This window comes from Chrysochloris asiatica, unplaced genomic scaffold, assembly GCF_000296735.1.
Source record: "Chrysochloris asiatica unplaced genomic scaffold, ChrAsi1.0 scaffold00118, whole genome shotgun sequence".
In the NCBI taxonomy this organism is placed as follows: Eukaryota; Metazoa; Chordata; class Mammalia; order Afrosoricida; family Chrysochloridae; genus Chrysochloris; species Chrysochloris asiatica.
In genome coordinates, this window is record NW_006408636.1 from 9,868,858 (window position 1) to 9,880,288 (window position 11,431).

Below are 11,431 nucleotides of genomic sequence, written 5' to 3' on the forward strand. Positions count from 1 at the left end.
AGTCAAGCATCTTAACATGATTCCCCCCCCCCATTCCAACCATGACTCAATCCCTGTATCTCAGAGCTCTGCCGTTCCAAGGCTGTGCATATATCGTCCTTTATAGGAAGCCACTGATGAGGACTTGACAGTGGGTGAAAGAAATCTCTAAGGTTTGAACATGTTGAGAAGTTGGTGGTTTAGAACTGGGAAATCATGTTTGTCCTGTTGGTGTTGTTAGATGCCATCGAGTTGGTACCTACTCATAACAACCTTATGCACAATAGAACAAAACACTGCTGGGTCCAGGCCCAACCTCACAATTGTTGCTATGTTTGAGCCCATTGCTGCTGCCATTTTGCCACTCCATCTCCTTGCCTTGTTCTTTGCCAATGACTTCAATGCACCTTGGACTTCTCCCTTAAGTATTATTAACTCTTGATCCTAAGCTACCTCCTAAAATGATTGAACATCAACCATTTCATTTTGGTCCAGTGATGCTTTCTGCATCAGTCAATATTTTACCCATAGAACTCTTCAGTATTTCAAGTTGAGGCTTGAATTTTTTATTCAGTTTCCTCAGCTTGAGAAATGCTGAGTTTGTTCTTCCCTTTTGAGTTTCTAACTCCAGGTCGCTGCACATTTTGGTATAATATTTGCCTCTGTCTTCTTGAGCTGCTCTTTGAAATTTTCTATTCAGCTGTTTTATCTTCTCATTTCTTTCATTTGCTTTAGCTTGTCTTTGCTGGAGAGCAACTTTCAGAGTCTCTTCTGATATCCATTTTGGTCTTTTCCTTCTTTCTTGTCTTCTTAATTATCTTTTGCTTTTTTCCTGCATGATGTTCTTGATGTCATCTCACAACTCTTCTGTTCTTCAGTCTTTAGTGTCTAATTCGTCAAATCTATTCTTGAGATGATCTCTAAATTCAGGTAGGATATGTTCAAAGGTCATATTTTTGCTTAACTTGTATATAAATGATTGAAAGACCTGTTCTACAGTCTTCCCCTGGCCTTGTTTTGGCTGATGATATGGAGCTTTTTATGGCATTGTAGGATAAGCACTCTACCATAAGGTCACTTTGAACTGCATGGTTGGCAGTTCACACTCACCAGCGGCTCCTTGAAAACCCTATATAGCGTCATAACTAGTCTTTCTTGTAGGCATATGGATAGTATCCTATCACAGACAGTCCTGTACTTCAAGACATATCTTGAAAGGTTATTTTTAATGATGAATGTGACACTTCTTCAATTTGTCATTCCTGGAATGGTAAACCACATGATTGTCAGAAGCAAAATGGCCAATACCAGTCCATTTCAGCTCACTAATGCCTAGGATATCAAAGTTTATGTGTTCCATCTTATTTTTGATAATTTCCAATTTTCCTAGATTCATACTTCATATATTCCATGTTCTGATTATTAAAGGGTATTTTCATTTTGAATTGTGCCCCACCAGTAAATGAATGTTACAAAGACTACTCCATTCGCATTATCTCATTCAACTCTACTTTGAGGAGGCAGCTCTTCCCCAGTCACATTTTGAGTGCCTTTCAACCTGAGAGGCTCATCTACTGGCACTATATCTGACAATATTCTGATGCTCTTCATCATGTTTCAATAGTTAATAGTCTGGTGCTGAAAGTGTTCCACTGATATTCATAAGGTTTTTAGTGACTAAATATTTGGAAGTAGTCCGTTTCTCCTTTTTCCTAGTCTGTCTTCATTTGGAAGCTCATCTGAAACCTGCCCACCACGTTTGACCCTGCTGGCATTTAAAATACCAGTGGCATAGCTTCCAGAATCACAGCAACATGCAAGCCACCACAGTATGACAGACTGACATATGAGTGGTGGCTGTTTGTCCTAGAAAGGTATGTAACATGTCTGAAGTATGAGAGATACAGTTAGAGTTAAGGCAAAAACCAACATAAGAGACAAAGAAGGATACTATATTAGAGTCAATTTAACTAGAGGACATAATAAATATCTATGCTCCTAATAAAAGAGCTTCAAAATACATAAATAAAACTCTAATAGAATTGAAGAAAAAAATAGTCAAATCTACAATAGAAGATTTTAATATAGCACTTTTGATGAATAACTGAACTACAAAGAAACTCAATAAAGACACAGAAGAACTAAGCAGCATAATCAACCAACTTGACCTCATATACTTATACAGAGCACTCCACCTAAAAACAAAATACACATTCTTTTTCAGTGCACATTGAACTTCTCCAGCATAAACCATATTTTAGGTCACAAAGCAAACTTCAATAAATTTTAAAACAACAACATACTACATGGAGTGGTTGGGTAATAGAAGAAATGAAAAATCAAAAATTTAAATTCCATGAATCAAACAAGAATGAAAACACAGCATACCAAAACCTTTGGAACACAGCAAAAGTCGTATTCAGAGGATAATTTATAACAATATAGGCACACTTCCAAAAAGAAGAAAGAATCAAAATCACTACCTTAATCTAACATCGCCAACAATTATTAAAAGGGCAGCAAAATAAGCTAACAGCCCCCAGAAGAAAAGAAACAATAAAGATGAGAGCAGAAATAAATGAAACAGAAAAATAGTAGAAAGATTCAACAAGATATAAAGCTCATTCTTTGACAGGGTTAATAAAATTAAACAAAAATACTGGTAAATCTAACAAAGGAAAGGATGCAAAAAAAAAAAAAAAATACAAATAAGAAATTAAGTGGTTACTTCCACAACAGAATCAATGGAAATAAAAAGAAAAAATAAAAAGAATAAAAAAAAACCATGAAGAATTGTACTTCAGCAAAGTTGGATATCTAGAAGAAATTAGAAAATTCCTAGAAACACACTAAGTACCTAAACTAACATGGACTAAAGTAGAAAACTTGTTGTTGTGAAGTGCTGTCGAGTCGGTTCCAACTCATAGCAACCCTGTATAGGTTTCCTAGGCTGGTAAGTTTGACCCTCCAACCTTGTGGTTCAAACCAACCTTGCAGTCCAGCACATTAACCCACAGCACCACACCAGAAAATTTGAACAGACCTAAAACAAAAGTAGAAATTGATCAGATAATTTAAAAATTCCAAATTAAAAAAAGTTCAGGCCCAGATGACTTTACTGGTGAATCTACCAAGCATTCAGAGAAAAACTGAAACCAATTCTACTCAAATTATTCCAGAACATAGATAAAGATGGCAAACTCCTGAATTCATTTTATGAAATAAGCATAACCTTGATACCAAAACCAAGCAAAGATATCACTAAAAACAAAAATTATAGATCAATATCCCTCATGAGCATAGATTCAAAATCCTAACCAATTGAATCCAATAGTATATACAAAAATATAATAATACATTATGACCACGTGGAATTCTGGTGTAGCACTGGGGGATAAAGCACTGAACCTTAAGGTCAGTTTGAACCATAAGGTGGGTGATTCAAACTTACCAGCTGCTCCTTGGAAACTCTGTACAGGATCACTATGGGTTGGAAGTGACTGGACAGCATTTAGCAACAACACAACATGTGGCCCATTGGCCAGACATTCCCCACCCCTGCTTTACACCAATAAAGAGAACTCATAAAAAGAAATCAAGATAACAAAACTCAAAAGATGAAATAGTTAGGAATAAATCTAATGAAAGAAACAAAAGACCTATACAAAGAAAACTGCAAAACACTACTACAAGAAATCAAAGGAGACCTACATAAATGGAAGACTATACTGTACTCATGGATAGAAAGACTTAACATTGTGAAAGGGTCAATGCTACCCTAAGCAATCTACAGGTGCAATGCAATCCCAATTCAGATTCTAACATCAATCTGTAAAAACATGAAAAAAAATAATCACCAATTTTATATGGAAAAGAAAGAGACCCTGGATAAGCAAAACATTACTAAAGAAGAACAAAGTAGGAGGCATCTCACTTCCCAATCTCAAAACCTTCTACACAGCCACCATAGTCAAAACATTCTAATACTGGTTCAATGAAAGACATGTAATTTCATCCACCTATAGCCAGTTGAAGGAGCTCTGGTAGCGTAGTGGTTACGAATCGGGCTGCTAACCTCAAGGTCGGCAGTTCAAAACTACCAGCGGTTCCACAGGAGAAAGATGAGGCATTCTGCTCCTGTAAAGATTTACAGCCTCGGAAACCCTGTGTAGGGTCACTATGAGTCAGAACCAACTCCATAGTACTTAACAACAACAACATAGCCAGTTGATCTTTGACAAAGGGCCCAAACTCATAAAATAGGGAAAAGATAGTCCCTTTCAAAAATGGTCCTGTCAAAACTGCATATGCATTTGCAGAAGAATTAAGCAAGACACATATCTCATACCTGATACAAAAGCATACCCAAGGTGGATCAAATACCTAAATGTAAAACCTAGAACTATAAAGATTATCAATGAAGAAATAGAAACAAGCTTAGGGGTTTTGGTACCTGGCATAAATACACTATCAAATACAGCTCAAAACACACAAACTGCAGAAGACAAACTAGATAGTTGGGACCTCCTAAAAATCAGACACTATGTACATCAAAAGATTTCACCAAAAAAGTAAAAAGAAAACCCACAGATTGGGAAAAAATTTTTGTTAAGGACCTATAAGACAAGGGACTAATCACTAAAATTTATAGAAAACTTAAACATCTAAACAAAAAAGAAAAATAATGCAATTAGAAAATGGCAGAGGGCATGAGCAGACAACAAAAAGACATTCAGGCAGCCAATAAGCATACGAAGACATACTCACAATCATTAGCTATTATTGTTGTTAAGTGCCGCCAAGTCAGTTCCAAAGTTCCAACTCATAGCAATCCTGTATACGGTTTCTAAGGAGCAGCTGGTGAATTTGAACTGCTGACCTTGAAGTTCAAACCAACCTTATGGTCCAGGGCATTAACCCACAACACCACACCAGGACTCCTATTGTTGTTGCTGTTATTGTTAAGTGCTGTCGAGTTGGTTGCGATTCGGTCAAGGGTACTGAAAACCCCAGTGGAGGGTTTTTAAGAAGTGACTGGTGAGTTTGAACCACTGACCTTGTGGTTCAAATCAACCTCGCAGTCCTGTGCTTATCCTACATTGCCATACCAGAAGTCCAATTAGAGAGATGCAAATCATAACAACAATGAAATATTATCTCATCCCACAATTAATAGCAAAGTTCAAAAACACAAAAGATAGTAAGTGCTGGCAAGGGTGTGGAAAGACTGGATCTCTCATAGGCTGCTGGTGGTATCGTAAAATGGTGCAATCACTGTGGAAATAGTATGGCACTTCCTCAAAAAGTTGGAGATAGAAATACCATATAACCCAACAATCCCTCTTCTTGGCATATAGCCTAGAGAAATAAGAGTAACCATGTTCATCACAGCACTATTCACAATAGCAAAAAAAAAAAAAGGAATCAACCTAAATGCCTATCAATAGAAGAATGGAGAAACAAACTTTGAAACCTACACACAACGGAATACTACAAAATGTTGAAGAATACTGAATCTGTAAAACACCTCATAAAATAGATGAACCTGGAGGATATTATGCTGAGTTAAATTAGTCAATCACAAAAGGGCAACTACTGTACTGGACTGTTAAGTACCGGGTCGGTAATTCAAATCCATCAGTTGCTCCCTGGGAGAAAGATGGGCTTTCTACTCCCATACAGATTTACGGCCTCGGAAACCATACATAGGATTGCTATTGAAATGGAACTGACTGGATGACACAAAACAACAACTGTTGTCAAAAGTTAAGAAAAAGTTTTCAAACTAAAAGAAATATTCTTTGATGGCTACCAGGCTACAAGGGGGAATAATTCACTGGTTGCTGTTAAATGATGTTGAGTTGGTTCTGACTCATAGTGATCCCATATAGGTTTTCCAAGGAGCAGCTGGTGGGTTTGAACCACCCACCCTGCGGTTAACAGTCCAGTATTTATCCTACTGCACCACACCAGGACTCTGACTAGAAGGTAGACATGTGCTAACTTGGGTGAAGGGGAAGGCAATATGCAACAAGAAGAAGGTTGACAGAAAAATGATGAAGGCAGGTAAAAACACAGGGAGGAGTGTAAGTTATAACAGGAATAGAGGTAAATACTGTTATATACACAATCCTGCAGTAACAGTGATATGATATGCATGGATAGATATACAGACTGATGGGTGTGGGAGGGAGAGGGAGCATACAGACAAACATGAAGATTTGACAGATAATATATGTGCATAGTATTTGCCCTTGCTTCAAACATATCCATGAACGTGGTGGAATGTACAGGGGACAAAGCTATGAAAACTTCTTAGACTTTACCAAACACCTTCGGGGAAAGAGTTGTTGGATCTTGGGGCTTAGGACCATATTATTGGGGGACACCATGATCAATTGGCTCAACATAGTCCTCAAAGACAATGTTCTACATCCTACTTTGGAGAGTAGTGACTGTGATCTTAAAATCTTATGAACAGCCATCAAAGGGCAACTATTGGTAATTGTGTGACAAGAGGAAAGCAAAATGATGAAAATTAGTCCAGTGGACTAATATACCATGTGAACATTAGTTTCCATAACCCTGAAACCGGAAAAGTTGAATGGTGCCTGGCTACCACTTCCAACCCAAAAGGGGTCACATTAGAAAGTCCCGGATACAGTAGGAGAAAATATGGTATGAATCTCAAAATCATAAAAAAGACCAGGCTAATTGGTCAAATATAGTTGATGGTGGAACCCCGAGACTATGACTCTTAGTCACTTTTCACTCAGTCAGGAACTGAGTTCACCCCTGTCGCTCAATTTTAAGCCAAGCAAGGGGAACAACAACACTAGTGAGTGAGGTACCTATGCACACCAAAGAATGGTCAAACATTTGAGATCAAAAGGGCAGCATTTACCCAAGGGCAAAATTCAGAAGTTTGGGGAAGAAGAAGGAATGGAAACCAGAAACACAGGGAGGAAGTGGGATATGTGTTGTTACATGGAGGGGATTGCAATCATTGAGATGAAACCAAATGTATGATTTGTTGAATGTAAAACTGATGCTCAGCTCTGTAAACCTATCAATTCACATGAAAAAGTTAAAAACAAAGAAAGAATGAAAAAATAATAATTCCAATGCAGGTCATCTCCTTCCTTTGATGAGTGGGTCAAGACCTGGAGGTTGGCAGTAATATGATCTCCAGTCTTGCTGACTTTGGCTGTGAGACTGATCTCTTTGGGTTTATTTCTTTGAACATAAACAAAATATCATCAGTTTTTCCTGGCTTTGGAATGAGCCTTCAGAATCATGTGCTATTCTCCAGTTTCCAACTGGGTGGCTACGTCATGGTGGGGGTTGAAGGTGGGGGGCGGGGAGTGGAGAGGTTCACAAATATGAAGCAATGGGCTTTATCCTGAGGATCAAAAGTATGCACCAAACAATGCCAAGCTGCTTTTGCTCCCAGCATAAGCTTTCAGCCTGTGGGGTCAGGCTTTCACTTTTCTCTTCCTTCTCAATGGTCTGCATATTGTTGAGTGCTTGTGTTTGCAGACAATTTTTTTTTTTTTTTTTTAGTTATTTGAAATACAACTTTATTCTGGTTCTAAATGGTAAGGAATGGGAATGACAGTAACAAACAAGATTTCACCACTGAATAGGGTGATGCGACTGTAGCAGTCGTATATTTGACACTCAAAAGGAAACAACTGCGTTCCAACAGCTAGATATGCAGGTCCAAAAAATGAAGGTATTTTTAATTGCCACATTCACTCCGAAGCCCATTCATCTCCTTCAGCATCCCAAAGATTAGCACATATTCTGCTTAGCTATATAATAAAGTGGCAAACACGCGGCACCACTGACATCACAGGACAGTTGCCTATAAAACTAGACTTCTGACGCTGGGCTCCAGCTTCGTTCTCTTACAGATCATCATCCTCGTCTGGGAGAGCAGTTGTCTGCGCAACCTCTAAATCATGCTCATATTGTGTCGCCAAAGCTGGGTCCATGACAACTTCTGGTGGGGCAAGAGCAGGCATGGCAACAAACTCCAAATTAGGATCGCCAATTAGTTTTCTAGCAAGCCAAAGGAAGGGCTTTTCAAAGTTGTAGTTACTTTTTGCAGAAATGTCATAGTACTGAAGATTCTTCTTTCGGTGAAAGACGATGGATTTTGCTTTAACTTTCCTGTCCTTAATGTCCACTTGGTTACCACACAAGACAATGGGGATGTTTTCACACACTCGAACCAGATCCCTATGCCAGTTAGGCACATTCTTATAAGTAACTCTTGAGGTTACATCAAACATTATAATGGCACACTGGGCTTGGATATAATAGCCATCTCTAAGTCCCCCAAATTTCTCCTGACCAGCCATGTCCCACACATTGAATTTAATCGGTCCTCTGTTAGTGTGGAACACAAAGGGATGGACCTCAACTCCCAAGGTGGCTACATACTTCTTCTCAAATTCACCAGTCAGATGACGTTTCACAAATGTTGTTTTTCCAGTACCGCCATCACCCACCAATACGAATTTGAACTGCACTTGGGGTTCTCCTTGGGCGGCCATCGCGATGGTTCTTCCAGAAGTGTCTCCGGGCCGCGACTGACTGAGGGATGCAGACAAATTTTTTTAAAGTCCTTATCACAATAATGGTATCTTTGAGATATTGCTCATACTCTGTCCTAACTACTCAGTGGTTGATGATTTCTGTCTGATTTCTGTGATGGTATGGAGATGACACAGAGATATGGACTATGAAGATTGTGACCAATGTTTTCCAGAATCCTGAAGTGCCATGGAGAAGCCAAAGGAAGTAGAGTGGCTGGAGCCAATGAGGGGTCCAGAGCAGGGAATTAAATGGCATCTAGCACCACCCTATTAAGGCTTTAGGTATGGAATATGTATGGCTAGAAAATCCATAGTAATAGTTTTCTGGAGTTGGGAACAGTTTGGAAGCCTTTTGGACTGGACTTTTGACCTAGAGTTGTGTATCCCAACCAAGTGGTTAGAATATTAGAATCATATTGCATCCAAGGATTTTTGAAATCTTATTGAGTAGAGGAGTTTTCAGCATTAGACAATGACATGTAGCAAATAAGCCTCCAGTATTGGGATTTGGGCTTTTTTAATAGTTATTTTAGTGTAACAGGATCTTTCTACATCATTTTCAAAACCTATTGAGAATCTAGGAAGCACAATGGCTCTTCAGATAAGCACTGGACTGCTAACCACAAGGTCAATGGTTCAAGCCTACCAGTTGCTCCATGGTAGAGATATGAGGCTTTCTGCTCCCACAATTGGAAACCCTATACAGGGTCTGTATGAGTTGGAACTGACTTGACGGCACTTAACAACAACAACATTGATAATCTGGCCACTTCTCACCACCTTTGCTGCTACCATTCTAATCCAACATTCTTTTATATCTAGATTGTTGAAGTGGCTCCCTAAGTAGTCTCCCAAAGTTGTGCTATTTAAAAAGTCTGATCATTGCACCCTCTAATTTATCCCCATCTCATTCAGATTAAGTCAGAGCCTTTATGGTAGCCTACAAGGCCCTATATAATCTATCCCCCTCTATCTCTTTGACATTATCTCCTACTATTCCCTCCATCACCTGTATCCCAGTCACATTGATCTCCTGATTATTCTTTAAGTTTGCTAGCACATTCATGCTTTTTACCTGCTTTTTCTTTCTTTTTTTGCATAGAATGCTTTTTCCCAGTTTATTGCTCAAGATCCTGGGAGGGAGTGTTAATAGGAACTGGGAAAGTCTTGTTTTATGGAGAGAAAGAACCACATGACAGGAGCTGTAATCTTTGACAGGAAGATGCAGCCAACTTGTAGTGACCCTGAACAGAGACAGCTGATGAATTAAAACCTCAATCTCATTTTTGTCTTCCTTATCTCCTTGCAGGTGCCTCTCTTTGGTCAGACCTAACCAGAAGCCAACGGTCAAGGGAACCTGTTGATGCAGTCCATACAGGTCAGCCTAACAGATCACAAATCTGGGTGGAGAAGGGTGGAGATCTGAAGGGACAAAAGGAAAATATTCATAAACAGATGTCCTTGTAGTTGATTTCATCACTTCCTTCAGATCACCACTGAAATACTACCTTCTCAGGGAGGTTTACCTTAGTTACCATATCTAAAATTTTAAGCCCCCGTTCCCAATACTTCCCAAGTTATATTTTCTTTGTTTCTTTATTTCATAGACCATACTACCTGACATCTGGCATATAGTTTACTTACCTATCTTGTCTGATATTTACTTCTCAGTAGAATAGGAGCTTCATGAGAACAAGGACTTTTTTTGTTAACAGCTATTGTCAGTGCCTGGACTCCTGGTGTGGCACTGTAGGATCAGCAGTTCACACCCACCAGCCTCAGAAACCCTGTATAGGGTTGCTGTGAGTTGGAACCAACTTGACGGCATTTAACAACAATAATTGTCAGTTCCTAAGGAGTAGTGGTGTGGCACTGTGGGTTAATACGTTGGACTGCAAGGTCGGTTTGAATTGCAAGGTTGGCAGTTCAAGTCGTTCTTCGGAAATCTTATATAGGATCTCTATGAGTTGGAACTGACTCGACAGGCACTTAACAACAACAACAGAACAGTACCTGGCACTATGGTGAATGAAGGAATAATACAATGGGTGTAGGTGTCTGATTGCTGTTCATGTCTTCTGTTCTCACATCCTTGGATAGGGAGGTCTTTTTTTGCCCACCACCCAGGAGCCAGTTCCTTGAGAAGTAGACTCAAGGGCAGAGGGGCCATGAGCTGAGCCCTCTAGCCACAGTGTTGGTGAAATAAGGATAAGTCTGATCAGGAAAAAGAAAAACAGATCCAAATTTCTAGAACACTGCAGTTGTGACACAGAGAAGGTTTTTACACAAGTAACATATGAATATAACTGGAAAAAAAAAATCAAACGATACAGCTACAGTTAAAATCCACTCCCTTCCCTCACTTCTTTCCCCTGTTTTCTGTATAGAGTACCCTCTTCTAATCATTTTTCTTCTAATGCATGTATATAAGTTTGGTTTCCTGTAGGTATTTAAAAACAAATGGCATTATACTTATATACTATTGTACAACCTGATTTTTCACTTAACTGTGTCTTGAAAACCTTTGTATATACATATACATGGATCTAAGTCATTTTTTAAAACTAAATTGTTTATTTTAAGATAATTATTAATTTGCATGCAATTGTTAAAAATGATAAAGAGAGATCCTATGTACCCTTCACTCAGCTTTCTTCAGTGATGTTGTTGTTATGTGCTGTGGAGTCAGTTCCTTCTCATAGTGACCCTGTACAGGGTTTCTGAGGCTGTAAATCTTTATGGGAGCAGAAAGCCTCATCTTTCTCCTGCTGGCAGTTTTGAACTGCTGACCCTTGCCTACTATTGTAAAATAGACACTTGAGTGGGATAGAAAGGAATGTTGGGAAACA

At 38.9% G+C, this 11,431-nt stretch overlaps 1 protein-coding gene and 1 pseudogene across 1 annotated transcript in view; one reads left to right on the forward strand and one right to left on the reverse strand.

The window, feature by feature from the left end:
• The window catches only part of LOC102839972 (NHS-like protein 2-like), a 649,194-nt gene that overhangs the window by 226,531 nt on the left and 411,232 nt on the right, over positions 1 to 11,431 (forward strand). The window lies entirely within an intron of this gene.
• Positions 7,890 to 8,540, reverse strand: LOC102839591 (annotated as a pseudogene).